The sequence below is a fragment of the Topomyia yanbarensis genome, chromosome 3 (genome assembly GCF_030247195.1).
Source record: "Topomyia yanbarensis strain Yona2022 chromosome 3, ASM3024719v1, whole genome shotgun sequence".
Taxonomy (NCBI): domain Eukaryota; kingdom Metazoa; phylum Arthropoda; class Insecta; order Diptera; family Culicidae; genus Topomyia; species Topomyia yanbarensis.
In genome coordinates this window covers 367,235,498-367,263,385 of record NC_080672.1, presented here as the reverse complement: position 1 = coordinate 367,263,385, position 27,888 = coordinate 367,235,498, and the positions used below count along the sequence as shown (strand labels likewise).

At 38.2% G+C, this 27,888-nt stretch overlaps 1 protein-coding gene across 2 annotated transcripts in view; it reads left to right on the top strand.

The window, feature by feature from the left end:
- Nucleotides 1–1,421: 1,421 nt before the first annotated feature.
- LOC131690847 (methylcytosine dioxygenase TET-like) overlaps nucleotides 1,422–27,888 on the top strand; it is a 574,639-nt gene continuing 548,172 nt past the window's right edge. For both annotated transcript variants that reach the window (XM_058976913.1, XM_058976912.1), the window contains exon 1: nucleotides 1,422–1,577. The gene's annotated coding sequence lies outside the window, so the exon portion shown is untranslated. The remainder of the gene's footprint in view (nucleotides 1,578–27,888) is intronic.

Sequence of the window (27,888 nt, the reverse complement as noted above, 5' to 3'; positions counted from 1 at the left end):
ACCGCAATCTAACAAGCTCGAACGTTTGGTTAAATGCGATACGTTATACCGCAATTTAGTCGAAACGACTTCAAAACTATTCGAATCGAGTCACTCGAATCGAGATGCGGAATGCCACCAGGTTTTATTTCCTAATTGAATTACGAGAAGAAATGTCTTCTATCAATCTTCAATCGATACCCTGGACAATTCAGCATGAGAAACACTCCTTTCAACCAGTCGCATTAAGCCTGCTTTAAAAAATATTGAGTCAAGTTTAACTGAAGAATGCAAACAATTGGGGTAAAACGGTTACATACGGTCATTCAAATTATCTTCAATCTATTCCCTGGACTTTTTTTAATAAGAAATTTTACTTTTACTCAGCAGTATTCAGCCTCATTCCGAGACATACAGTCAGGTTCAACAATAAACTTGAGTTCTGCGAAGAATTGGGTTAAAATGGATTAAAACGATTCGTGCGGCCAATCCTACTTTGTTTTACATAATCCTTGGATATTTTCACCAAAGGAATACTATGTATATTTGGTCATCCGAGCTCTGCTTTTTTCAAAATTTTTAGCCAGTCTTGAAATTAAACAGAAACAAGAAGTGGAAGTGAGGTAAAACGAGCATTATAGCGCGTCTTACAGTCATTTTAAATACCTGACATCGATTCCCCAGACATTTTTAGGAGAACACATTTTGGATAACTACAACCTAGCCTTCTATCAAGGAATTGAGTAAAGTTCCTGATACTTTTTCCCACTGTGCATTGGGTTAAAACTCGTATAAAATTTCCAAACAACGTTGAGTATAAAGTACTAAAATCTATTTGAGAAAATGAATGGAACCACCCTCAGCAAGAAAAGTGAAACATGCACAAGGACATCGCCGAAGTCGCTCTCGTTCCACAACCTGAACATATCCCGAACTATAGCTCTGATCGTCCCGAACCGAAGCCCCTTTCGCATCCGTGTACCATCTGTCCAGTGAGCTCGGCTCTGCTAGTGTGAGTGGTTTCCATTATGCTCTACCGTTTTCCGATCTTTCTATACACGCACCTACTTTACCTTTCGCATCCATCCAAGTGCACCAGCCAAGCAAAGCAGACCGCGACGACGCACGTACAAACAGTCATCATGCTGTGGAAAACACAAGCAAATAGCAAGCGGAATAGTGTGCGGGGCGCGCGTTCGGGATCAACACTGCTGACTGGAAGCAAGGACCTTCGCTGGTGTTGGTGTGCGAGCGTGCGGACTGGTGGTGTGCAACTTGCACAATCCGCGTATACTGTACCCTATACATAATATGTAGCAGGCCAGCCAGCCAGCAGGATGCGTACACCAATACCACCGTCAACCGTAGCAAGTGGGAGAAGGAAAGCTATGCTGTGCTTATGCTCTGCTTATGCTTGTGTTGTCGCGAGGCGGCATTTTTTTTTGCGGCATTCGCGTAGGGACAGCAGCAGCAGCAGCAGAACATCATTCAGTCAAGGCAGGAGCACGGTCGTACCGCTTCCCTCAATGTTTATCGTGCTCAGTTGTTGTGTATCTTTCGTCGAGTGACAGTATCGGTGTTGCGAACTCCATGAAAAGGTAATATTTGATTCCATTTTGAGGCTGCTGGAAGCGTTGGCGGTTTATTCGGCGCTTTCTTTCTTTTTTTTTTGATTGCCCTGTGAGTGCTGTATTTTTATTGTTCGGTGGCGAATTTCAACTGTTTCTCTTCGAGAGTGTGCTGTGCGGCGGCAGAAATCGGTGAATAGTGCGAAGTGCTTTGATGTTTCCTGGCGTTTTATTTTTGTTTCGTGAAGCAATCCCGGAGTGACGCGCGTATTTTTATACGTTTTGTTTAGTACGGTGGATTTGAACAAACCAGAAACCGGACCTCGCGTAAGGGTCAAATGGAAACGCCAATGATTGTTTAGTGATAAGAGAGCCGGGGGAAAAATATCGAAACAAAACAAAGCTGCGTTTTGGAATGGAAACACGTAACTGCGTCGATAAATTTGATAAAAGTGATGAGCATACAACGAAAATAAACAGAGAGTGTGTGTGAGAGATAGCAGAGATAAAACAGAGTGCGCGAATAAAATATGTTCGGAATAGTAGGAAAAAAAACATGACACAAAGGAAGTTGCCTATATTAAATCAAACCAATTGTGTCTAATCAAAACGCGCGCCATTAGCACGAAACGACAGAGTGAAAGAGAAGCAATGCTGTACCAGAATGCATTTTGATGATAAAGTGTGATAACACGTTGGTTCACTTTTGTTGATTTACCATCAAGTTTTCGTTCGTTTAGGAATAATTTACCGTGATTAAATCAAATTCAGTGCCGTGTCTAGTAGGATAATTGTGTACATATTTATTGGATTTTTATCCGTTGAAAAACCACGCGCCTCCATCCGGAACAGTAGTGACAGCTGAAACGCCACTACGCTCAGCAAACATCGCCACGAAAACAGAAATGAACCCCGAACAGCCGAACCAAAAAAAAGGAATAAGTATTTACTGATGCCACCTTCTTGTTGAACACATCTGCTGCCTAGCGGGAACACACTGATGTGAATAGAAAACCCGAAAGCTTTTAGCTCAGTTTTTCCTCCTCACCATCAGCTAGTGTCCTGGTTTCGGGCTCGAACTCGAGCACGATGAGATCTATTTTAGTAGGAGTCCTAGACTGACTGCAGTTGAATTAAAAACTGCTTCTTTCGTTAGATTGCGTCCTTTGCACAGACACATATAATAGGGTAGGTACCTACTAGCCGGAATTCGGTGACAGTATTCTCGTGGAAGGTCCCACGGAACGAACCGAGCACCGCGGAATGCGCACCACGGGCCGGCCGAGGAAGGGGATGCGGAAAATACGTATTATGTTACCGGTTGCAGCACCAAAAAGCATTGGCCTGATGATGTGTGCATGTCTGTCTTGCCCGGTCTTTCCATTTTAATGGATAATCAAGGCTCGGTGCATTTGGGAATATATTTTTTTTGGTTCGTTCGTGGTCGTAGCACGGTTGGGCGGTTGGTCGATTGCAGAAGATGAACCGAGCTGGTTGGAGTTTATGTCGAACTTTATGCTTGCAGGTTTGCATCCTGTCGTCGTGATGAGTGTCGATTGTTTGTGCGGGTAGCTCGCTGCATCCGGGGGCTCCTCCTGGGTGTAACGAATGTTCGGTGCGTTTTTCCGACGTATGGTGCCTAATTTTACGTTTGATGTGTAAAATAATTCTAGCATTTGTTGTAGAACAAAAGGGATTTGGCTGGATTCACGCGTGTTATTGTTGTTTTCTATATATTTTTAAAAAGGACAACATCAGTGGTAGAAAAAGTTATCCCGGCTCAGATTATGGCCGGTGAAGGCACATTAAGCGATCTGTGATTATTACTATCAAAACACTGTACCTAGGAAACGCTTCAGAATACATTGAATAATATTCAAATATTTCTACTCCATCAGGAAAGCTAAAAATTTACCTAAGTATAAAAATGGTGCACTTTAGGACGGTAGTTGCTGAAGGAAATAAACATTCTCATAAGCACCTTTACACCACTTTCCAGTGGCGTAGCCAGAAATTTGGGTGGGGGGGGGGTGGGTAAGATTAAGATCAATTATTGAAAATTCAGAAACATAAGTAGTCTAACAGATGCCATTCCAGTCTACAAACAAGAAGAACCAATATGGAACAGTATTCAAACATCTAAAGACTATTTTCTTGTACAATATGTCAAATAATGAAAACTTCTAAATTTAAAAAACTCTCAACAGTCAAGATCCCATAACTCCGAAATCATCGACTTTCGAGGAAGTTTTCCAACAAAAAAAACAGCATATCTTTTGATATACAAATTCTAGTGATTAATTCTCGCAAAAGTAATTGTGGAAAATTAACTCTTAAAAAATGATAAGTGACCTGATGCCTTCAGCAAAGTTGTTGATATCATTTTAAACAATTTTGTTGAAAATATGAAGGCTACATGAATGCAGCATATCGGGAAAAAATTTAAAGCCCATTCTCTTCAATATATTTTTTGTAAGCTTCAGAGACTCATACCTTGAATGCAATATGAATTTTATTGTCTGTAAACCGCAGAAGAGATTTATCAAATACAGTCATATCAGAATAACTTATGAAAAAGGTTTTCTTTTTCATTTAATCTACTATATTTCGATACTCTGAATTTATAAAGTATGTCTTCAACAAAGTTTGTTTGAAATAGCATTTTCGAAAACTTTACTGCGGACGTTAAGTCTGGGGCTAAATTTTCTTGATTGAGTTCTCCATATTTCTGTGCTTACGACTGTCTGAGTTTTATGGGTAAGGTTGTTCGGCATGCAGTATTTAAATTAATCTGGGCAGATTTTCTCTTTCTCTTCTACGTTTTGACAATTTAGATACTTTCACAAAAGGATCACAGACAAACAGACAGAAAACATTTAATCCCTGGAGAAGACAAAAATAAATTGTCGAAACGTAGGAGAGAAAGAGAAAATCTGTCCAGATTAATTTAGAGACTGCATGCCAAACAACCTTACCCATGAATTATCTATAATTACTTCTAGAAGGATTAACCATCAAAATTATTTGATCAGAAGATGAGATGTTTTACGTTGTAAAATTCTTCAATGATATTTAACATCGAAATTTGACAGTTCCGAATGAAAGTGATCGTGACCGTAAAAAAGTTATCGAGCATTTGTTTTACTTTTCTTCACTAATCAAGCTCACAACTTGACAACAAGTTCTAGTACCTACACACTCAAATTGGATTTCGCTGTTCGGTAATTTTTTTGACGCAAATTTCGGTAAAGATCGAAAGATATCTGATTTTTCGGTAAACATGGTTTATTTGACAGAATGTATAAACAAAATGAAAATAATTGCCAGCCGTCTTCACAATGAAGTATGAGGGGTAATGATCCCATTAGTGCAATAATAAAACAATTAAATGTCAAAATTCTACAGTAAATACGCGTTAAACGATGGATAGTTCTGCGCATGAAATTTCTTACGCTAGGATATAATGGGCAATGAACGTGACAAAGATTGAGGCCACATTAAAAGTTTGAAAGATATCACCTTGATTTTTATATAAAAATCCGAAATATTTATATATAATTGATTTGCATTAAAAATACTGAATGTACCGAAAATATCCGGTAACATTTGTATGAAAATTACCGAACTATTCGGTAGTTTTTAACAGATCAGCAAAAAAATAATTACATTCTGTAACTTGTTCAATTACCGAACTGGTGAGCTGTTGAAAGTTCGGTAAAAAATACTGTAAATATTTCTAAGTGTGTAGTACACAATTTTATTACGCCATTCAATTCAGCACTAAAATAAACACCATTAATAGCTTGATTTGAAACTTTCATCGAAACCTACACGCCACACTAACTGCTTACTAAAGACCGCTCTAAGGTTGCCAGTAAGTTTTTGGTGCAACTAGTACTCTTATTTGCTATTTGCTAAGCTTCCCCTTTTGGAGTAAACACAATGACAATTTTTAAAACAGAATTTAATTGAAGTATAGCTCATTAAACCAATTTTATTAATTCTGTTTTTTTAATTTTACTGAATGTGGTGAATTTGGCACCACTTGCATCTGATACATTCAACTTGCACAAAACGATGCATAACGCAGGGCTGATTTTTGGAATAACTTGTGTTCTCTTACAGTCCTTTGTTATGCAAAGTTGCGATATTATGACAGATCGGCTAAGCGCGGTGTTTCATGAAGCGCGGCCGTTCCTTTCGATCGGGAAAGGCCGCGTGGAATTTTGGGTAAATGTGCTAATATATGGAAATTTTTGTTAAATCCAATCCTGCTTAGCTCAGTTTTTGTTTTTGTCTCATCTCTGCGCAATCTAAATAAAAAAACATTATCAGCAAATGTTGAAATGTATGCACGTTTTTGGTGAGCAAGTTTATGTTTTATAGGTAATTAACCTATTCAAGATTTGCTCTCATTCGAAAAATTGTCCCTAATCCATATTTCGGAACATCTCTCGGAAAAAAGCTCATAATAATTCAGGCAATTATTTTCTTTTATATTGATGCAATTTGACAATTTTGGGTCTCGGCTAAGAGATAAGATACAAGATTCCCTTCCTAACATTTTTCAAAAGTCGTCATGATGCTTAAAACGATAAATTCTCAATGTAGTAATCAGACAATATCCTTCCAAAAATATTTTGTGCAATATTTAATTAAATTAGTAAGCATCAATTAATCTTTTTTCAATCCGATCAATTTTGGTTGGGGGGAAGGGGTGAGTTTAACCACCAACTCCACCCTGGCTACGCCACTGCCATTTTCTAACGGGTTAATAAACACGGAATGATAACGCCCGTATAACGCTTATATTGGTCAAAATATCTGTTCCTGTTTTGTGAACTTTAGACACGGTTTCCGCCATGTTGTTACCAGTTTTCACAGATGGTTAAGGCTCCGAAAATGGCAACCACAGGCGAAATTATTTGTTATCAAATTTCGCGTCAAACTGTTTCTTTTCCGTATGTATATAACCTGTAATATTAAAAAATATGCATGGTGATCCCAGAAAAAAAATCATGTCTGTCATTTATGAAAGTTTGTTTGTTGCTACTTACATGACCTGAAAGCGACTAAAAGACCGTAAGGAGATAAAAAGGTAAACAAAATCCATATTTTCAACTTTTTGCTTGCAACCACATTTTTCTATCGAAGTTTAATTAAAATTTGATGATATTGCTTTAAAAATTTTGATGAATATGGATTATTACTTATTTTCAGTTGTGGAGTAATGGAAACCAAATAACTTGTAACGTGACAGATAAAAAATCCAAAAAAGTTTTGTGGACCACACCAACAGCATGCATACAATGTCTAACCTGCATTTTTTCTTACTACTTTGAGTCTACTTTTTTAAACTGTATTGTGAAAACTTTAAAGTTTTATTAATTTTTAAGAAAACACAGTTTATCTTATTTAACGTGACAGATTTTTTCTGCTGTAAAGCAATTCTATCAAGTTTGATTCAATTGCGTCAATATTGGTGACCATCTTTGATTCTGGTGAAACCTTTTACGTTTCATGTATATGGGAAACTAAGTATTTTTCAATATTAAACAAACAATTTTTATTCAAGTGTAGTATTTAAAAAGGGCGAATGAGATCTTGAATGCACTACTTTCAATATATATTTTTCGAAAATCGTCATTTGTGCAGCAAAACTATATGGTAGCGAGTTCTAGGGAATTAATTCTTCTGTGTGAATATTTTTTGGAGAAATTTTTCAAAAAAGTTAAAAAAATATGTTAAAAATACAAATATATTGAGCAATTAAATTAAAATACAATTACAGAAAAACAAAGTTTTTTTTGTTAACGAAAGACTGATGAAACTATAATTGCACTATTAGAAAGTTATTAGTAAGAAAACATTTTTAGCTTCAAGTATTCTTCTAAATTTCTTAGTATTTGCCAGTCATAAATATAATTTTATTTTACAATATTAATACTAAATATAATTTCGAAGCAAAATGCTCTTAAGAAAATTTTGAAATGCTTTGATTTTTTTTAACAAAAATATCTAGTAGTGAAAATACGCCCTTTTAATAAATTACTCACAAATACCAAACGCAAAAAACATAACACGTTTAAAATTTAATTGCAAATAAAAAAACTTTAAAATATAATTGCATCGTAGAGAAAATAACAATAAAAAGTTTTAACATGTTTCAATAATTCTTTTAATTTTGAATTTTTATTTAATTTTTTTTTCTGTAAATAATTTAGTTATAGAATGTATTTCAAAATGGGTTTTCAATTCAAAATGCTCAAGAAAAATCTTTCAAAATGCAGATGTTTTCAAGTTATTTTGGATTTTCTTTCGACATAATATGTTACTTCGTGAAATTACGACCTTTTCAAAAAAAATTCACGTTTGTTCATCAAAACCAATATGTTTTTCAAAATAAACATGAAATTTCTCGTTAATACTCAGTTCCTAGATTAAGGATGATTTGTGTACGATTGTCTTGATATCCATGCTTCAATGAAAATGCAGAACTGTAACGTGACAGATTCTGGTTGTAACGTGACAGATCATTGAGAATAAAATCCATAAAATCGAAGACAAAGTTTTTCTCCAGGAAAACTATATTTCAAACTCTTCCTTGCTTTCTAAGCTTCAACTTAAAACTGTTTTCATGCAAATTTGGGAGCCAACGGAACAGACTTTTTCTATTTAGTCGGGCAATCTCCAAACTAACTGCGAAAATTGTGTAACGTGACAGACGTATCAAAATGACAATAAAGTGAAAACGGTTCATGATAGAAAAAAACTTTCTGTAGAAAAAATGTGCGGTTTAGTGACCTTAATAATGTGCAGTTGTGATAGAATATGATTTTATTGTTTTTGCTGACTTATCTTATGAAATATGCGTAAAAATGTAACGTGACAGACAGAAGCCTTGACCAGATACTGGTCCTCATCTCAATCCTCATGAACCAATTCATGATTCTTAATGTATTAGTCCCGATTCAATTTCCATGCTCATGACATAATTCACAAAATCATAAAATATTATTCATGCTCGTGAACCATTCATGCTCGTGAAATAGTTCACGAAATTGTAAAATTTTATTTATGTATTCGTGGTTCATGATGACCTACTACAATAGTCACGACAGACCATTCGTGCTCGTGAAGAAGTTCACAAAATCATGAAATATTCATGGATACATGAACTGTTTCATGATTCCTAGCATATTATCAACGTTCTATCTTGCGTACTTGTGATATTTAGAAGATATCCCTAATCATGTAACATTGTCACGAAATTTTCACATGAATTATTTCACAAAATTTGGAGGAATATTCGTGTAATCGTTTTTATTTCATGCACTATTTCATGAAATGTCGCATACAGGGTGTTCGGTTCATGGTTAAGAACCTGTCGAGGGGTGATTGACTGTCATATTTGGAGAAAAAAATATTTCTACACATGCCATCAAATCACAACCATTACAAAGTTATTGAACTATTTGTGTTAAAAACTTATTTATCATAAAATAACTCTAACTTAAAAAATATACTTTGTATTTCAAATCTTTTAGGTTCATTGGGAAGGTGAGAAAATTTCCCATTGAGTGATGCGCTCAAATCTTTCAGCTAAGGAGTTTAAGTAATCTTTTCAAAGTAATTTATTTAAAATTTAATAATTTTGATCGATTTTTCATTCTTTTCTCTAAAATGTTAATAGTTTGCTTCATCATTTTAATTCAGATTGTTAGTCTCTAAGAGCTGCAAACTAAGTTCTTTGACGTGATACACTTATCTTTTCTTGTTTTCGTGTGTTTGGGTTACTGAACTTGGATATTTTTATCTCATTTTCACTAACACTAGCTCTAATTGAAAAAATATGTTACTTATTGTACTTTTTTTCTTTTTATTCGAAAGCCAAGAAAATTTTACGGAGAAAAATCTATTAATATCTTTCAGTTAAGTCAATTTAGAATTCTTTTAAAAGTATATTATTTTGATGTTAGTGTTATTATTAGCATTTTCGTTAATTCTTTATAATAGTAAATAACAAACATCACTATTATTATCATACAAAGAATGCATCTCATCAGGTTCTACAATTCTTTCTTTGACTCCATTGACTCAATTATCTTCTTTTGTTTCGACGCAAAATCATTTTTGTCGCATCATTTCATATACAAAACAACGATTTCGAACCCACTATTAAATAGCAGCGAAATGAAAAGATATAGATAAAGTGTCAAATAACAAGTTATAGAGAATGTTAAGGGGCACCAAATGAACAATAGTAGCGATAAATTTTGTTAAATAATAATTAGAACAATTATAAAACTCCTCGAAAAACACTAATTGTGAGCTATTTTACTAGTAAAGAGTCATTTAGTTTAGTTGAAATGAAACCTTGGAACAAACGATATAAAGTATATTTTTAGATTAGTGTCTTTTAAGCACTTGCAAGTCGATTGCAGGAATAGTTTAGTAAAGAAATTGCTAAGAAATAGAACAAAATAGGAATATGATGTTGAATAACAAATTATGAATAGTCCTGAAACCCAACTTTTGGATAATATAATATGCTTGGTCCTTTGGCTATTGAATTGATCCGTCCTGTATCCATTGATACATATTTCGGGGTTGTTTGGTTTTTTTTATTCGGCATACCGAACCACTAGGACGCGAAAACTGGCCACCTAGTCTCGAGATAGGGCACGGATATAGCTGACGAGGCACCGTATTTATTCGTGAGCCGCCCGTTCTGAAACACACGCTGTTTAGAGCGCTCTCAACATGGAGAACAGATGCTCCTTCATTCACCTATTCCTTGTCAGCATGCGAGATTCTGCCACTAGGTGGTGCTAATGAGCATGCTATTTTTGGCCTACTGTATCTCGAGTTCTTGATTAATTAACAGGACGGTGTCTTCGGTATAGTTGCAAAAGAGACAAAAACCTACGAGGTGGTACACTGAATAGTTCAATGTTCTGCCACTAGGTAGCGATAGCGAACCTGCCCATTTATGATTTCGGAATCTCAAGATTACGGCTATTTAGAAGTCAGGACCTTTGTCACAGTTGTTGACTCAAGAAGTTTGCAATTCTGGAACTAGGCGAGACCTGTGAAAATTTGAATTAACTACGTAATTCTAGTATCCTGACTCCATCCAAAGTGTCTTAAGAAAATATTTTGAGCCTTTTATTCAGCTGTACTTAGCAACCAAATAAGTAAAGTGTACGGCTAAGACGTAAAATAGTTTTATTCTATTCAATAGTGTTAGTCAATATTGTTCTACACAGTATAATTGTATAATTCATATGAACAGTATAATAGTATAAGTCGAGATGGAAAATGTCACCCATTACAACGCTGCTTAAGGCCACTTGCAGCGGGTCGTGATTCTGAATGTCATAGTCATTGTACGGTTCAGATATGTGCGGGCGCAGGGAAGTTGCGATCGCGTGTATCATCGCAAAGGGCTTGAGCGTGGGCGTTTGTATGTCGCGTATGCTAACGTGTATGTAGCTTCGCGTGTATAAATTCTATTTTATGACCGTGTGGTCTTTCTTAACGTTATTTGGTCGTTCTTAACGTTATTTGGTCTGATTCCATTTGTGGAACAATTTGTATTGTCCCGGGTGTACTTCTACTTCCACTGATGTCAAAAGTTCCGTACAAATTACGGACAAATCCGTACAGATATTTGTTCAGGACACACGTCCAAAAATCCGTACTGTCCTCCCAAATTACGCACGGTTGATCAGCTTACATTACACTAGTTATATTATGCAATGCGTTTGATACATGAAGATGTATCACGAGCAGTACATATTTTCAACATCATGATGATGCTCAGTTCTGAGAATTTGGATAGGCGACAAATGATTACTGTCGTTCTTCTCACATTCATCTGATCCTCTAAAAAGACATTTATCCCTCGGCGGCGCATTGACTCGTTTCTTTGTGGGTTTCAAGTGCTCTTGACACGATTCAGAACTGTGTGGCAAGTTTTTCGCCGCAAAAACATTTGGAGTGTTTATTACAAATTACAGTCCCAAAAGAAAAGTGGGACTTTTGTGACTATCCTTCTGCTTTTTTTCGCAGGAATCTCATCCCCATAAACAATCCCTCACCCAGCGGTAACCAAAAAGCAGGATAAGGAACAGTAGTTATGTAGGTCAACTATCTTAATCGCTAGCTACGAATCTCATTTTTTGTGTGGGAGGAGCTATACCCTGTGGCAAACGTGACTGCGACGTAGAGGATTTATTTGACGGTCTTTGACTTCTAAGAATGGTTTGTTCGTGCAAGCTGACGAAAATTTTCGCTCACACTGATTCAAATCGAAGTTTCTCATACCAAATTCTATCCATAGAAAACAATCCTCAATATCCCCTAATCTAGTCAGAGAAGCCGTAAATCACCACACGTCTCCATCCTATTTACTGATTGAAATGGGTGCAAAACCAGCCATGACAACAATCGAAAGCAACGTCACTTCAAAGCCCATCCAGTACCAGAATCCGGTTTCTGTTGTAACTTCCCTCGTTACATCTTTTCTTCTTCGTATTCTTATCCCGCTGCCATCGAGTCTGTCCGACCGGGACACACCAACAATCTGATTACCGCTTCGTGATTTCGTGATAAAAAGGTGTTGAAGCCGTTTCACAACCCTTTTTCCTCCTGCTTCCTGGCCAAAATAAACGCCATCCCAACTGTCCAACGACAGCTGGCGGCAATGACTCTCGCGGGGTGGACAGTCCCTGACGGATAGTTCAACAACCACTGATCGGTCAATGGCGGCAACAAATCAATCGAAAAATCGAACTCCACGCGCGTAAACCACGACAACGGACGGGACGAGATTTGGTCCTCACGCGGGTAGCTCGAAATCGAACGAAATCGAATCAGAGTAAAGCAACGGAAAACGTAAGGTTCATTCACTTCCAGCAGGTCATTTATACATATACTGCTTGAGCGACGTCTCCGTCCCCGCTTCCTCCCGTTGCTTACAGCCGTGGCACCGAAGGCACATGGTTCCTTCTTTTTTCTCGTTCCTCCACTTTTGGGATTCGCTGATGGGTCCTTCTCAATTTTCGACGGTTTCTGTTTCTGTCTTGGCCGTATTTTCTCATGCCTCATGGTAGTAGGGGTCCTGCTGCATGTTTGGAAGGAACGTAGGTAGGTAGACAGGCAGGTAGGTAGGTAGGTACGTACACACGCAGTCCAGGTGTCTCAATTTTCTCCGATGATCGCACATTCAAACCGTCTGGCAGGCTCTGCTGAAGTTCTCAGCGACATCATCGTGGATGGGTTGGTGAAGAAGCTGGCCTGCGCGGAGGGAGCGGTGAGAAAGGTGTTCTTTTTCGTGCCCAGTCTTATGGTTTTCCTTTTCATTTTGACTGCGCCGGGAAGCTTGCGGCATCGAGCAATTCCGAGTTTGTAATCTCTTGTCGGGTTCTTGCGCTCTTGTCCGAGATAATGAGGATTTTTCGTCTCGATGGCCGAGCGGATTTTTGCTGCTGGAGCGGGGGTATCAGTGTGCACGATATGGGATGATTGATAGGAGCGACGTTTAGTGTTCGTGGATGGGGATTTATATCGATACTGTCAACGGGTGCAAGTTGCCGTTTTGCGTGCAATGTAGAAGCGATTTTTGTACAGCGTGATATACTGCTTAGATGTTTTCATATTGCTCATAATCTCAACCGTTACAGAGTTATTGAACTTTTTGTGTAAAAAACTTATTTGTCTTAAACTACCTCTAACTTTAAAAGTATACTTTGTATTTTAAATGTTTTAGTTCCATTCGAAAGGTGAGAAAATTTTGCATGGAGTGATGCCCTCACATGTTTCAGCTAATGAGTTTAAGTAGCCTTTTCAAAGTAATTTATTTAAAATTAAACAATTTTAAACGATTTTTCGTTCATTTCTTGAAAATCCTAATAGTTAACCTCATCATTTTAATAATTCAGATTGTTAGTCTTGATGAGCTGATTAATTCGTTATTAGGCATGATACACTTACCTTTTCTTATTTTCATGATTTTGGGTTATTCAACTTGGATATTTTTATCTCATTTTCACTAGTAGCTCTAATTGAAATTTTTTGGCAGTTATTGTACTTTTTTTCTTTTTATTCGAAAGCCAGGAAAATTTAACAGTGAAAAATGTACTAATACCTTTCAGTTAAGTGAATTTAGCATTCTTTTAAAAGTAAATTAGTTTAAAGTTAGTGCTATTATTAGCATTTTCGTTAATTTTCTTTAAAAAGTAAATAATGAACATCACCATTATTATCATGGAAATAATGCATCTCAGCAAGTTCTACAGTTCTTTCTTTGACTCCATTCAATTATCTCTTTTGGTTTCAACGCAAAATCGTTTTTATCACATCGTTTCATATGCAAAAATAACGATTTCGAACCCACTTCCATTGTTGCGAGGTCATGCTGTGTTAACTATTAAATAGAAAAGTGTCAAATAAAAAGTTATAGAGAACGTTAAGGGGCATCAAATGAACAATAGTAACGATAAATTTTGTTGATTAATAATTAGAATAATTAAAAAACTCTCCAAAAAACACAAATTTTGAGTTATTTCGTTAGTAAAAAATCATTTAGTACACTTAACTAAAAGATATTTGTACATACACTGATAGGACATTTTCTCAGCTTTCCAATGAAATCTTGTAAATAACGATATAAAGCATATTTTTTAGATTAGAGTCTTTTAAGCACTTGCCAGTTGGTTACAGGAAAAGTATAGTAATGAAATTACAAAGAAATGATAAGAGATAGAAATATAACGTCCAAGAACAAATTATGAATCGTCCTAAAACCCAACTTTTGGATAAAGGATATTGCTATAATCATAGTTCATTATTTCGAGAAAATTAGCAAAAACCTCCTCAAAAACACTAACTTTGAACCACTTTACAGCTAAAAGGTAATTAAAACTAATTACTTAAAAGATATGAGAACATCATTCAATAGGAAATTTTCTCACGTTTCGAATGAAACTGAAACATTTAAAATACAAAGTATACTTTTAAAGTTAGAGGTATTTTAAGACAAATAAGTTTTTTACACAAAAAGTTCAATAACTCTGTAACGGTTGAGATTTGATGGCATGTGTAGAACAATTTTTTCTCAAAATATGGCAGTCTATCACCCCCCGAGAGATTCTTAACCATGAACCAAACACCCTGTATATATATATATATATATATATATATATTCATGGACAGCGAGACCTATGTGAAAGAGGATTCATCAAACCTTCCATGTCCACAATATTCTACTGTCGTCGTACCGGAGGATGTAAGTGATGCGGACAGGTCGATTCAAGTAGAGAGATTTGATCAAAAAGTGCTGATATGGCAAGCAATATGTGCCTGCGGTTTGAAGTATATAATTTTTCCCGAGAGGAGTTATAAATATAGAAATCGATCGATCTGAGGGTTTGCAGAAAAGGTTGTTGCCTTTATATGAGAAGCATAGTACTTCACCAAACAACATTCAATTTGGCTGCGGAATTAAGTATAGATATTCTTGAAAAATAAAGCTGTTGTGATTTCGCCTAAGAAGTATCTCTATCGCCAACGTAATAATCATGTGTTCTTCCCGGGACGTCATTCATAGCATTTCGGTTAGGGCATTGAACTAGAGACTCAAACGTTGCAGGTCCGAATCTTTCCTCTAGGGTAGTTTTATACATTGTTCATCCCTTTTAAAACTAATTTATATTTTGTTCTGTTTTCCGATGGACATTACTAAAAACCTTCAACAGGCCACCCCTGTAATTGAAATTTTAATCACTATGGCTTATTCTAACAAATGTGGCCAATCGACGAAAATCGCTTCAACTCCTTCTCGCACGAGGCGATGAACAGTTCTCGTGTTCGATTGGAATGATATAGACGGATAAATGGTAAACAAAAGATCGAGATCCAGAGATTCAGTGTCTTTACGGTAACTAACAACAACTCATATCAGGCCGAGCTCTTTGGTCGATATAGTAGTCATTACCGACACAGCTCCCCTCATTTACTTGACTAGTACTGTTTACATGGCATTACCATAGAACAATGTTGTTCGGCTTACGTGAAGCACGACGAAAAGAATTGCACTATGGATATGTAAACAGTATGAACGAACTGTCAAAGTTTATTTAAATTGAGTTTAATAAAATAATGACACCAATTTCTCGACGAAAGAAGTTTTTTCAATTACGTGCGGGATTTGAATGCAATGAATAAATTTATCCCATGTGAACGTGCCACAGAAAACTATCAGACGAAGTTCATCCGGTTCATTTTGCGAGGTGTTGTAAGAATGGTGCAGGATATTATTGAATACTATAAGTTGACGTCATAAATGAACTCGAGTGGTTGTTTTTGACAGTGCGTTTACATGGATATTTTTTTACATGGCGATTTTCTCTAGGCGAATCGAAACGTCCACAAAAAATTTTCAATTCCACAAACAGTTCTAAGTTTACTTAGTCAAAAAAGTGGTCAACTGTGTCAGTAAAGAACTAAATTGAACGGAAGGCTACGTTGTTTTACCTCCAAATGCAGCTGAAATGTCATATTCCCTAACCAAAATTGCCTTTCATCTGCACGAATCCTTTCCCGCTGACCGATTGGTGTGCTATTTAACCAATCAAGCCAGTGTTTGATGGGTACAGTTTTGACGGTTTATGATTTTCTCAATGAACTCTACTCCATTGTCACGGTACAATTGGGTCATTAAGCTATATATAGTTTTCCGTTCCATTCGATAAATTTTAGATCCAATATACATAATATAACATTATTTAAAAAAAAAAAAATTCGTTGTAATACGTATAAACGATTTTATTTTTGTTTTTTTTTTTTAAATAAATCTTATGTAAACTTGGCAACCATACATAGGAAAACTGCGATTGTTTACATCTGGCCTACCAAGACAACACCCAAAATGAAAAAAAAAACTATATGCATTGGATGGTGTTTATGTCAAATAAAAATAATCCTGTGGGAAAACCGGGAAAACATGCATTGATTTTTTTTCTGACAGTGCATCATTTGTCGTGAAATGCTTCTGATAGTATCATCATGTTTTACCGCCGGCGTCGGCGGTAAAACATGATGATGAGTTATGTTCTACCATAGACCATGCGGTAGACTTGGGTGCAACGCCCAACTCCTACTCTGCATAAGGCAAAGAATTCTTCACATTTCCTTTCGATCATGCCCATATGAGCCTGCCTAGATCTAGTTTTCCGTTCTAAGTTTATAACTGATTCGCTCTAGAATACTACGTCTTTCAATTTCATTGCTTTCGTTTCTCTTAGTCTCAAATTTGCCGAAAATAGCCAACAAAATCGATACAGTAAACTCTGTTTCTGTGAACATTCTTTCTAGTACAGTTCTCGTTTGTTTTTCGACCACTAATGCAGATTGCCTGCCAGAGTAGCAACATCCGTGCAAGTTATGGCGGTGAAAATGAAGCTAAACTTTTTGGGAACATCTCCATGGTTTGTGAGGAAGTATAATTTGTGGAGCGAAAATCTATTTTAATGTATATATAATCGCCCATGATGAGGTATCTGTTGAACTTCATCAGATTCCGGGCATAAAGCTTCCAAGATGACATTTTGGTCGTGATGTTGTAACGAGTAGCAACGAGTTTCCAACCAAAACATCTGCCAGAAAATGTTGCATTATCTTTGAATGGCGTTAAAGCCTTGTGTTGTAGTTATCGGTCCTTTGTACCATTTGCACCATATTGAAGAATCTTGCCCAAAATTAAGTGGTTATGGCACTTCCCATGTAGTAATACCTCGAAATTTTGAGCAAAATCTAAAGCTGCCACCGCGTTTTCATGAAGCCGAAAAAACGATTTAGCAACAGATTTTTTTTTTGAAAGTTGATTTAAATAACTTTCCAAAAAATATCTGTTACTAAATCGTTTTTTTTTTTTTTGGCTTCATGAAAAAACGGTGGCAGCTTTAGATTTTGCTCAAAATTTCGAGGTATTACTACATGGGAAGTACTATATCCTCTTAATTTTGGGCAAGACGTAAAACCGACACCAACGATTAAAATAAATTTTCATCAACCGTCTACTCGTTCTTTTTTGTCTTTATCGCCATCTACGATTGTCTCCATTTTCCAAGATCTATCAAAACCGGCTGTCACTTGTCAAAAAAGTTTTTTCCTCTGTTCGCTCCTTTACCAGCTTTCCATTGCAAACTGTAATCGACCGGAGCCCCCTTAGGAGACGTTGCAACGATTCCGCCCCGTCAGTTTTCCTTCGATAAACTGCTCGACTCGCCCATTTGCTTCCACTAGGTAATTCTAGCTCATTCTGACCATTTCCACTCCAGCTGACTAGCCTGAGAAGTGAGAAGACTCCGTTCCACACGTATAAATCAAAATTTGATCATTTAATGAGCAACAAAACGTAGCAAGCCTAGATCGTTTTCCACCTAACGCCGCCGCTGCCTTGTCCCTTCCCGATGGGCTCTGCCTTGGGGCCAACCAAATTCAAAAGGGGTAGCAGAAGAACAGACACAGAAGGAATAGCCCGAAAAACAAAGAGCCTCGGTCGGTCGGAAAAACAACGTGTTTTTCCGCGTAGTAAATTTTCACCAAACGAGTACACTGGTTCACACACACACACATACACACAACCCCAAAGCGGAGAGAGAGGGAACACGAAAAGTAGCGTCCTTTGCGATGCCAAGAAACGACCCTAGAGGGCGGCCTGCCTGACACAAACACATGCACAGACAGAGTTAGGAAAGACATCGGGCCTCGTTGTCGTCGTCGTTTCGGTTAAGTGTTCCAGCTGTGTGGGTGGAAAAGTTCAAGTTCAGTGTGCAATGTTTTCCTCCCGAAATATTTCGTTTCTCGAGTCGATTCCCTTGGTGGAAATACTGCTGACTTGCTTCGAACAGACTGGCTGTTGGTGGGAAGGGGACTGGTTTGGTTGGTTAGCTGGCTAGCGATGATGATTGCGATGACGATGATGATTCCCACATGGAAAACGTTTTATTTGGAGTTTTCCTTGTTCTCGGAAGTGTGCTACCGCTGGAAATTTCCTACCAGTTGTTCACCGAAGAAACCCCGGTACATTGGTGGATGTGTCCCGATCGGTGGCTTTGTGTTTAGTAACTCTAAATACGCTGGCTGGAGTGTGTGTGTCTGTGGCGTTGTTTTTGTTATGATTTTTGGGTGTATTTTTATTTTTACGACACCGAGAGTGGCGGCGCCGTTGTCGCTACGACGACGACGATGATGCGTCGTTGTCGTTGTCGAAATTGTCCTGGTCTACTTCCATGTTGCTATTTATGGATCCGATGATGTGACGGCAAAAACGACAACGGCAACCGGTGCAGTATCCGGTAATGGGAAGACACATGGCACATGAAGACAGCGTAATGGGATTTGCTGGGGGTCATCAAGCGGTGGTGTTCGGCAGATGATGAGTCAGGCGGTGGCGGGACTTGTGAATGATCTCAAACGAGAGGATGCATATCGGTCCTTCAGTGACGGTGAGGAATGAATTGTTTGATTTGTAGCAATGGATTCTGCAAACGGTGCTTACTTCATAAATCCTTCCACCAAAAAACACTAAATCATCGATCGCTACTGATTCTACAGAAAGTTTTCCCCTAGTCGAATGAAAAAAAAAAACAACTGCAAACAGTATAAATCATCCATCCAATAAACCGAAAAAACCCATAGTTTTCCAATGGCAACGACTTTTCGCAAAGCAATAAAAGCCACTATCCACTTACACGGAACTGTACGCCTGGTCAGAACTTCCCGGAGTACCATCCTCCATCACCGTTCATTTCAACACATCCGGAGCGTGGTTCCAGCTCGTGCAGACCCTTCCCGTTCGCTACCCACTGCCAGACCACGGCACAAAGGCAGTCACGTTCCGAGATAGCAAAAAGATAAAGATTGTCAAAAAATATCCTTCCACCACCGACGCACCAGAAAACGATTCTTCGTATCTCGAATCGAGAGAAGAAAAAAAACCTTCCGACAAAGACGCTATCCCATTCCATCAGCTCTCTATCTCTCTCTCTCCCCTGAACAGAAGCAGCGACAGTAGTAACGGCAGCCGGAAAAGTTGAAGACAGCGTCAGCCTTTACCAGAAGTGAAAGACACCAGAGAAGAAAAAAATAGGATATGATAGGAAAAGATGCCGGCCGAAAAAAAAATTAAACGAAAACTTTTGAAATAAATTTTAAACTTGTTCTCCCATAAACACCCCCATTCCACCCTGTCAGCTAGCCAGCAGCTCCAAGCCCGCCACCGATGCCCGCCACGATACGACGAATGGGTGGACCGTGTTGAGGAAAAGTCTTTGTTTTTTTCCCGCTGCTCCGACCGTCCCGCAAATGTTGATGGTGTGCGGAGGAGATCCTTGGAGTATCTTTCACCGGCTCGGAATCGTTTGGTGCTGTACGAAGCTTTTCTCGTTTTCTTTTTCTGTTTTTTTTCGCGCTGCTGGCTTACTTCAGTTCTGACATCTGACGAGTAAATTTTTGCTTTGCTTTGCTTTTGTCTGTTTCTGTGAGTCCTTACTTAGGATGGTTGGCAGGATTGGGATGAGTACGTTGTTCCGATGCAGGTTTGATAAGAATTGTCAGAGTGGTGCAGTTGTTCCTAACTCGCACATCAATTGGTCAGCGGAAAAGGAATTTCGTGCATTAACAGCAGTTTTCACTGGGGAATGTGATGTTTCGGTTACATTTCAATGGAAAACAACGTTACAGTCGGTTCAAGATCGACTAAGAAACCCTTGCCTGTTATGAATTATATTACTGGTCAATTTGTATATTTCTAATTAATCTCCACACGTTTTTTTCCTTTGTTGGGTAGATTAGATTAGTACTAACACTCACTAACACAATCAATTGCATATTCTCTGATATACAAACACAATCTTCCATTCCAAACGTGCAAACGCTTGTGCCCTTCACGATAACACAAACTTGCTCACAAACGTGAACGTGCAATTGCAATCATCCACACTTACGCGCGCGATCACGCCAACAATAGAACGCCCCGGGTAATTAAGTGAACGTTTTAGCACCTATAAATTTACAAATGCGGTCTCAAGCATAGATCATGAGTCTGTCACATCCGGAAGTCTCTACCGTCAGTCCTAGCAGCCCGGACGCATGCCTTCAGTTGGACCAATCAAAAAAATGATGCTCATATTCACTAGACAACGCGAGCACAATGACCGGGAACTCTAGTGATATCGGGAAGCATCTGAACCATGCACTAAAAGTTAAGGATCAAATTCACGGCCCGCGCGCGATCATTCAGGAACACACGCGAATATGCACGGTTATCAAATCGAATTAATGCACGCGAGATTATATACACGCTAGCTCAAGCAACAAACACGTTAACATACAAACGCTCGAACTCTTCGCGATCATCCACGCACACCTACACCCGTGATCGTGCAAACAGGATAACACCCCGGTGACTAAGCGAACGCTTTGGCGCTTATAAATCTACACAGGCGATCTCAAAAGTGAACCTGCAAACGCCCGTGTTCGCACGATCCAGAATTGGCTACGTCCGGAAGTCCCTGCTCTCGGCCATAGCAGCCTAGGCCCATGCCTTCAGTTTAATCAATAAAAAAGTGTCACTCATATCCACTGGAAAACACGTTCCATGGCGACATATGGAAAAACTCACTTGTTTCTAGCATCTAAACCGTACACTGATCATTAAGTATCAGACTCACGGTCCGTGCGCGATTCCATCAAGAACACACGCGAATATGCGAATGGAAACACGGTTATAAAACACGCGAAATTACACAACGCTCGAGCCCTTCGCGATAATACACGCGATCGTGAAGTCCCTACACCCGCACACATCCGAACCGTACACTGAATGTCACATTCGGAATCACGGCTCGCTGCAATTGGCCTTAAGCAGTGTTTTAGTGGGTGACATTTCCCGTCTCGTCTGTAATTGTAGTGAGTGATTTTGACGGGGAGTAGAAAAGCTCTCGAAAAAAATCCTAGCTAATTATAGTTTTTGGCAATGTTGCTAATCATATTCTGTACAAACTTTTTGATAGATTTGGTTTACAAATATTAATAAAAATCTGAATGTGCAGAGATGCGAAACAGTAGTGTTTCCTATTCTCATTTCCATACAAATTTAAACGCAATGCGCAAACCCAGCAAGCAACCAATCGCCCCGAGTTTTTTGGGACCCCGAAAGGTACTCAAAAAGTGCTGTTATGGAAAATGGCATATATCGAGCCACTCCAACGTCCGTGTCGTTGTCGCTAGAGCAGTTTTTGTTTTCACTGTTGGATACTTTTATATGCTCCTTGTGTTTATGAGTGTCTCTGGTTTATCCGTCTTCCTTTTCGGTCATTCCTTCGCTAGGTGTACTGAATGTTGGTTTGGAGTTATCAAGGTTTATTGTTTGACCGGCTGTAGGTGCTGTAGCTATCGAAGGTTGTGTGTGTGTTGTAGTAACACGATTTCCCTTATCAGTTTTGGCGCATGGTTTACCGCAGTGTGCCGTTTGGTTGCAGAACTGGCACGTGGGCGTTTGCCGAGGGTATGTTCATAGCGTTCTTTGAATGCAGTAAGAAGGGATAGGTTGATTCAGCTCCATTCTAACTATACGAAACCCGTTACGAATACCAATGAAAAAGTTTATCCACCTGTCAGTCGTAACGGATTCCACTTCTTCTTATTTCGGCATGAATTTTTAATGTACTCGGAGATGATGCGCCGTGCTGAATCGTGTAGCCGAATTTCAGTCGTATCATTGTCCATATATACGGCGAGCTTGATTTTAATATTGTCGTATTTTATGTCGTGTTGCATGTTTTTCATCACTACGAAGTGTTCTGCGTCGAAAAGCCTATCGAACGTTATCAATACCACATTCCTTGTATGATGCAGTTGAATGTCGGACAGCGCTCCGTAAGATCATGTTCTATTTTCACCTTTATCAACTGTTTCAGTGCTTTCCCCGAAGTCGACCAAATCTTGCAGGTTCTCTGATGTTGATCACTCTAACGAATCTCTCTCTCTCTCTCTCTCTCTCCTAGATGCCCCCTGTCCGAAATCTACCATTTTCTATCAGCCTTCCAACGTCAGCATGATTGTATAATTCGTAGATCTGGTGGTTCATGTTTCACTGCAATTTTTCATTTTCTATTATTCAGCTGAATATTGATAGTTAAATATTTCTTGTTTTTATGTAGTTATCCTCTACTGATCTGTGATCGACAGCAATTATTCCGAATCCGCCCGTGTACACCGTACCGTATTCTCGAGTGCAGCTCCATGGTTCAATTTATCTATCAATCTAATAAGAAGTACGTCAGTAGCATTGCCAGGAAATAATGGAAATGAGAAAATCGTTATTTAGCTTGATGAGTAGATGGCGGAAATCGATGTGTGGCGCCATGTTAAAATCGAGGATGATAACTTCCGGCTCTCGATAACCCTAATGTTATGAATCTTTTTGAAAAGTGCTTTACAATTAAATAGTGGAAAATGTTTAGCGGTACTTGAAAATCAAAGATTCTAGTTGGGAACAGACCCGACAAGTAGATGATAGAAATCAATGTTTGACGCCATTCAAAAATCCCAAGCGGCAAATTTTGGTTGAGCCACATTCTCGATAACGCGATTGTTTTTGCTGAATCCGTAGGCGCAATCTTGGTTTTCGAAATTGCTTAACATATCAATTATCGCGTTTTACTCGTTAATCCAATTCCGACAGTACCAAACTTTTATTAGAAATAGTTGACTAAGAATGTGTTAAATTGTATGCAACTGTTTTTTACGCACTTGGTTTGTAAAATAAGGTTCGTTTTTTTAATTTTCTTCGTAAACAAAGTTACGTAAATCTAATATTTCGCCAACAGTATCTTGGCGATCGTTCATTTCTATCTTGTACACTTCCGTGTCATCATTGTGGTTGCTGCCATCTTGGTTACAAAAATGTGATTTTTTTCTTTGTTTCTTGCCCTTACGGGTCACGAGTATAAACTACCTCAATGATGGTGCTGGTCCTTGATTTTGAGGTACTTGACGCAGCTTTTGCGTAGTTGAATATATTACATGAACAGCAGCCACAAATTAAGAAATTGTTTGTGATTCAGGTAATGGTGCAAGAGTTCGTGAATGTGCAATTAATTCCCTCTGTTGTGGTTCTATCGCATTATGTTTTGTAGGTAAGAGAAAATGGGTCGTTCCACTCGGATTCTCAACACAAAACATCATTTGAAATCGTGGGAAGTAGTTCCTAGATGTGTCTTTTGTAATGCATTCCACTTCATCCAAATGCGAAATAAATCTTTTAATGGCCACGGTGCAAGGAAGTGGTATTTGATCTTCTAGCATAACATTGATTGTCTCATCGTCCATTTATATGAGAATCTTGATTATAGCATTGCCATACATAACCACGCGTTATAAGTTGTTATGATAAATGACTGGTTAGCCTGGGCTTTTTATTGAACTCTATAAGCACTGAAAGTCTGACATGGTAGAACTCGAAATGACAAGTGACTTCCGTAAGCCTAAACTCCATTTTTACCATTAGCAAATGTTTCACATCGCGAATACACGATCTTATTTTATTCGGAAAGGCCGGAAGTTGACATCCTCCGTATTTAGCCGGAGTACCATTTCACTTGATTCTGCGAATTCAAATAAAAATTTCTTTTGTTCTGGAGACGAGGCACACAAGATGAAAGGAACTTTGTCGCTCGCTTCGCGCTGGCTCGGGCACATCACAATGAATATCGTGACCGAAATAGCAATCTTCTTCAACATTTTCTCATTTGTTCATATCAAACAAGCAACAAATTTGCTGGGAGTCACCGAAAAACATGTCTTTTGTTTAATTTTTTCATGAAAATTTTCGGCTACGCACCTGAGCGCCAAATGAGTATATCTGGTTTAATCATTTCTTTGGTTAAGTAAAAAAGGGTATACAATTCACAGTTTTGAAAACCGTTTCAAAAACATTGAAAAAGCTATCACATTACTTTATCTGTAATAAAAGTAATGGAATAAATACGCAGTTTTCAAACACACTAAAACAATATTCACAGAGTTAGGGTTATTCAGAACTGGAAGTTGTCATCCTAGATTTTAAAATGGCGTCACACATCAATTTCCGTCATCTACTCGTCAAACTGAATAACGTTTCTTTAAATTTAGTCTCAAACTTTAAAAAAAACGTTATTCAGCTTGACGAGTGGATGACGGAAATCGATGTGTGACGCCATTTTCAAATCAAGGATGACAATTTCCGGTTCTCGATAACCCTAGCTCTGTGAATATTTTTAGAACGTCATTTACGAGTAAATAATGGAAATCGAAGTGTGGAGCTATTTGAAAATCAAAGACGGCGACTTAGAACTCAGCAATATTTTACGTCATTATGGGTATTTTGGTACAAGCTCGACGAGTAGATGATAAAAAGCAATGTTTGACGCCATTCAAATTATCAAAATCCAAATTTTTGGTTCATTCATGATAACTCGATTGCTGTAACTTCATGATAACTCGATTGCTGTTGCCGATTTGGAAGTTGCCATCTGAGATATTGAAATGACTTCAGACAAAAATTTTCGTCATCTTCTCGTCAATCTCATTCTGGAAATACCTAAATTTTATGACAAAGAATATGTTAAATTGTATACAACTTCATACTGTAAACACACAAACTTTTTTTCACCGTCGGAACTAAACTAATTCATACTCCCCGGGCAAACGAGTGGATGGCAGGTTTGCTTGGTCGCCGCTTCCGGCAGCTCATATTTCAATTGCGGTGCGAAGGGGCTCAAGAAAGCCGAATAGAAACCGTAGTCTTTTGTGTGGTACAACACCAGCGGTCATAATCGGTTGGGAAAGCAGAAAATCACCGAGCTTTCGCGTTAAATTCCCCGCAAGTTTTGCACGTTTGGTAAATGGTACAGCACCAATTTTTAGTGTACAGTGAGATAGTCCTGCAGATCACAATCTTTCTTGGCTGGGGCTCGAATATACGACGAGTGGATTATGAGTTCTGCGCCGTTTAATATAGTAGAAGTAAACGGAAAACATCTGTCTTATTCTCCAGGCGAATAAAACAGTAAGGGGTTCGTCTAATCGAGCTACGCAAATTTATCTCAAATCGAGAAGAGCTGGAAGTTGCGCAGAATAAATTTCAACTGCTTTATTAAACATTCGGCTTCATTGCCTTTCGGTCTACTGTCCAATCGGCCTGCTGTCCTAATCACCTTCAACTGGACATCTTCGCTGCCGCTTCTGACTCGAGCAATGACAGTTTAGGGAGAATTGAAAATAACAGCTCATGATTTAAAGAAGGAAAAATACACAAATAATTTTTCCAAGCTCTCAACAAACACATCAATCATGTGATAAACATTCCAATACGTTATGGCTCGAAATGGGTTCTACTGATGCTGTTAACAGCTTCGGGCCACTATATCAGAGGCCTTAAGTTAGGTCAAATTATTTCAAATATTACTTTGGAGTTCTTGGAGTCAAACTAGCTCAGATTTTTCAATTCTCATGGCGCTCGGTCCAATAACCATTCGGCTTTAAGACCCATTTGGCCTAATGATCCGACACACTCGTTAAATCCGGCATCTTTCAAGGAAGCCATCTCGGCCCAGTGATATTTCTCCTCTATTTGAATGATTTCAATATTAAATTACAAGGATCCCGCGTTGTCACCGCGAAGAATGACAGAAAAAACGAAGCGGTAAAAAGGAAAGTGAACTGATTCCAGATATTCTCGCAGCGGGTTTGATGAGTAGATGGTGGAAAGCGATGTTTATCATTATTTTAAAATCCAAGATGGTGACTCCCGGCTCAGCAACATTTCCAATAAGCCCAACAATATGGATATTTTTTAAAAGGGCGAGTGGATGATGAAAATTGATGTTTGACGCCATTTCGGGATCTAAGAATCGACTTGCGGTTGAGCAATATTCTCGATAACCAAAACAATTGGAAATTTTTGCAACGAGCTTGACGAGTAGATGATGGAAATCGATGTTTGACGCCATTTAAAACTCCAAGAAGGCAACTTTCAATTCTGAAAATCGTATTTCTAGATTTTTTGGAGTGGTTTGGCGAGTTCTGGTTTAGCACTTGTCAATTTAACACCGAAAATATCTATATTGTTGAGGTTGTGGGAATTTTGCTGAACCGGAAGATACCATCCTGCATTTTGAAATGGCTTCAGATATCGATTTCCGTCATCTACTCGCCAATCAATATACTAAACTTTTGTAAGAAATAGTTGACTAAGAATATATTGAATTTTATACAATTTCATATTGTCCCGTACGCACACAAACTTTTAATGAGCTTAGTACATTACGAATTTTCTTCGTAAAGAAGTTACGTAAATTAATATTACTTAAAAAAGGTCATAACTGGAGGTGTGGTGTGTGGAGGTGTGTAGTTTAGATTAGATAAGTCTAGTCATTCTTGCATTAATCAAAAGACCCCTCATCCAAATTCGGCTGGCACATCGCGAAAAACCGAACTGCTCGCACGTCGAACTAGCGATATTAGTGGCAGAAATTCTGTACGTCAGCCGTAAGGAGTGCGGACACTTTCAAACATATAAAACTATCACTGTTCGCTAAGAAATATCTGGTTTGGCCAGCCATCTGTACGTACGGTTTGAAAATTGAATGTGAGAATTTCACACGAGCTTTCCGTAAAAAAGAAACAATAAAATAAAGAAATGATTCCAAATGTGAACTATTTCTTTCCAATATTTCTGTTGAAATCAACTGAGAAAACAAGAACGGAGTTTGTTATGATTTTTCGTCGAACACCTTTCAGCATAAAGTAAATTCCGTCCTGATCTTTAGCTCCAGGCATCAATAAAGCCATTCCTTCCGTCTTTTAAGTAAAAAAAATATTCAATTTCGATTAGAGATGGGCGAAACAGTTCACTTCGAAGAACCATTCCCGACTGAACAGTTCTGTAAAAAGAACTAGTTCAGATGAACCGTTCTTCCGTTCAGCTGATAATTTACTTGTATCTCAAAACATTCGATTCTTGGAGAGGAACCAAACAGATGCTGCCCAAACTATTATACCCCTGTATGCTTAACAAGTTCATCAAAGGTAGCGATTTCTTCATGATGTATAACTAGAGAAATAGAGAATGTGATGAGTCGTTCTTCGCCGGTTCCATTCTGGGAGAGCACAGAGAGCGGTTTGTGGGACGGCAAGTCGGTTCATTTTCATTCGTTCGCCTAAAAATCGGTCCGAGAAATTCGCCAAACGGCTTTAGGTCAGGTTCAGTTCATTCGCTTTGAAGAGAATT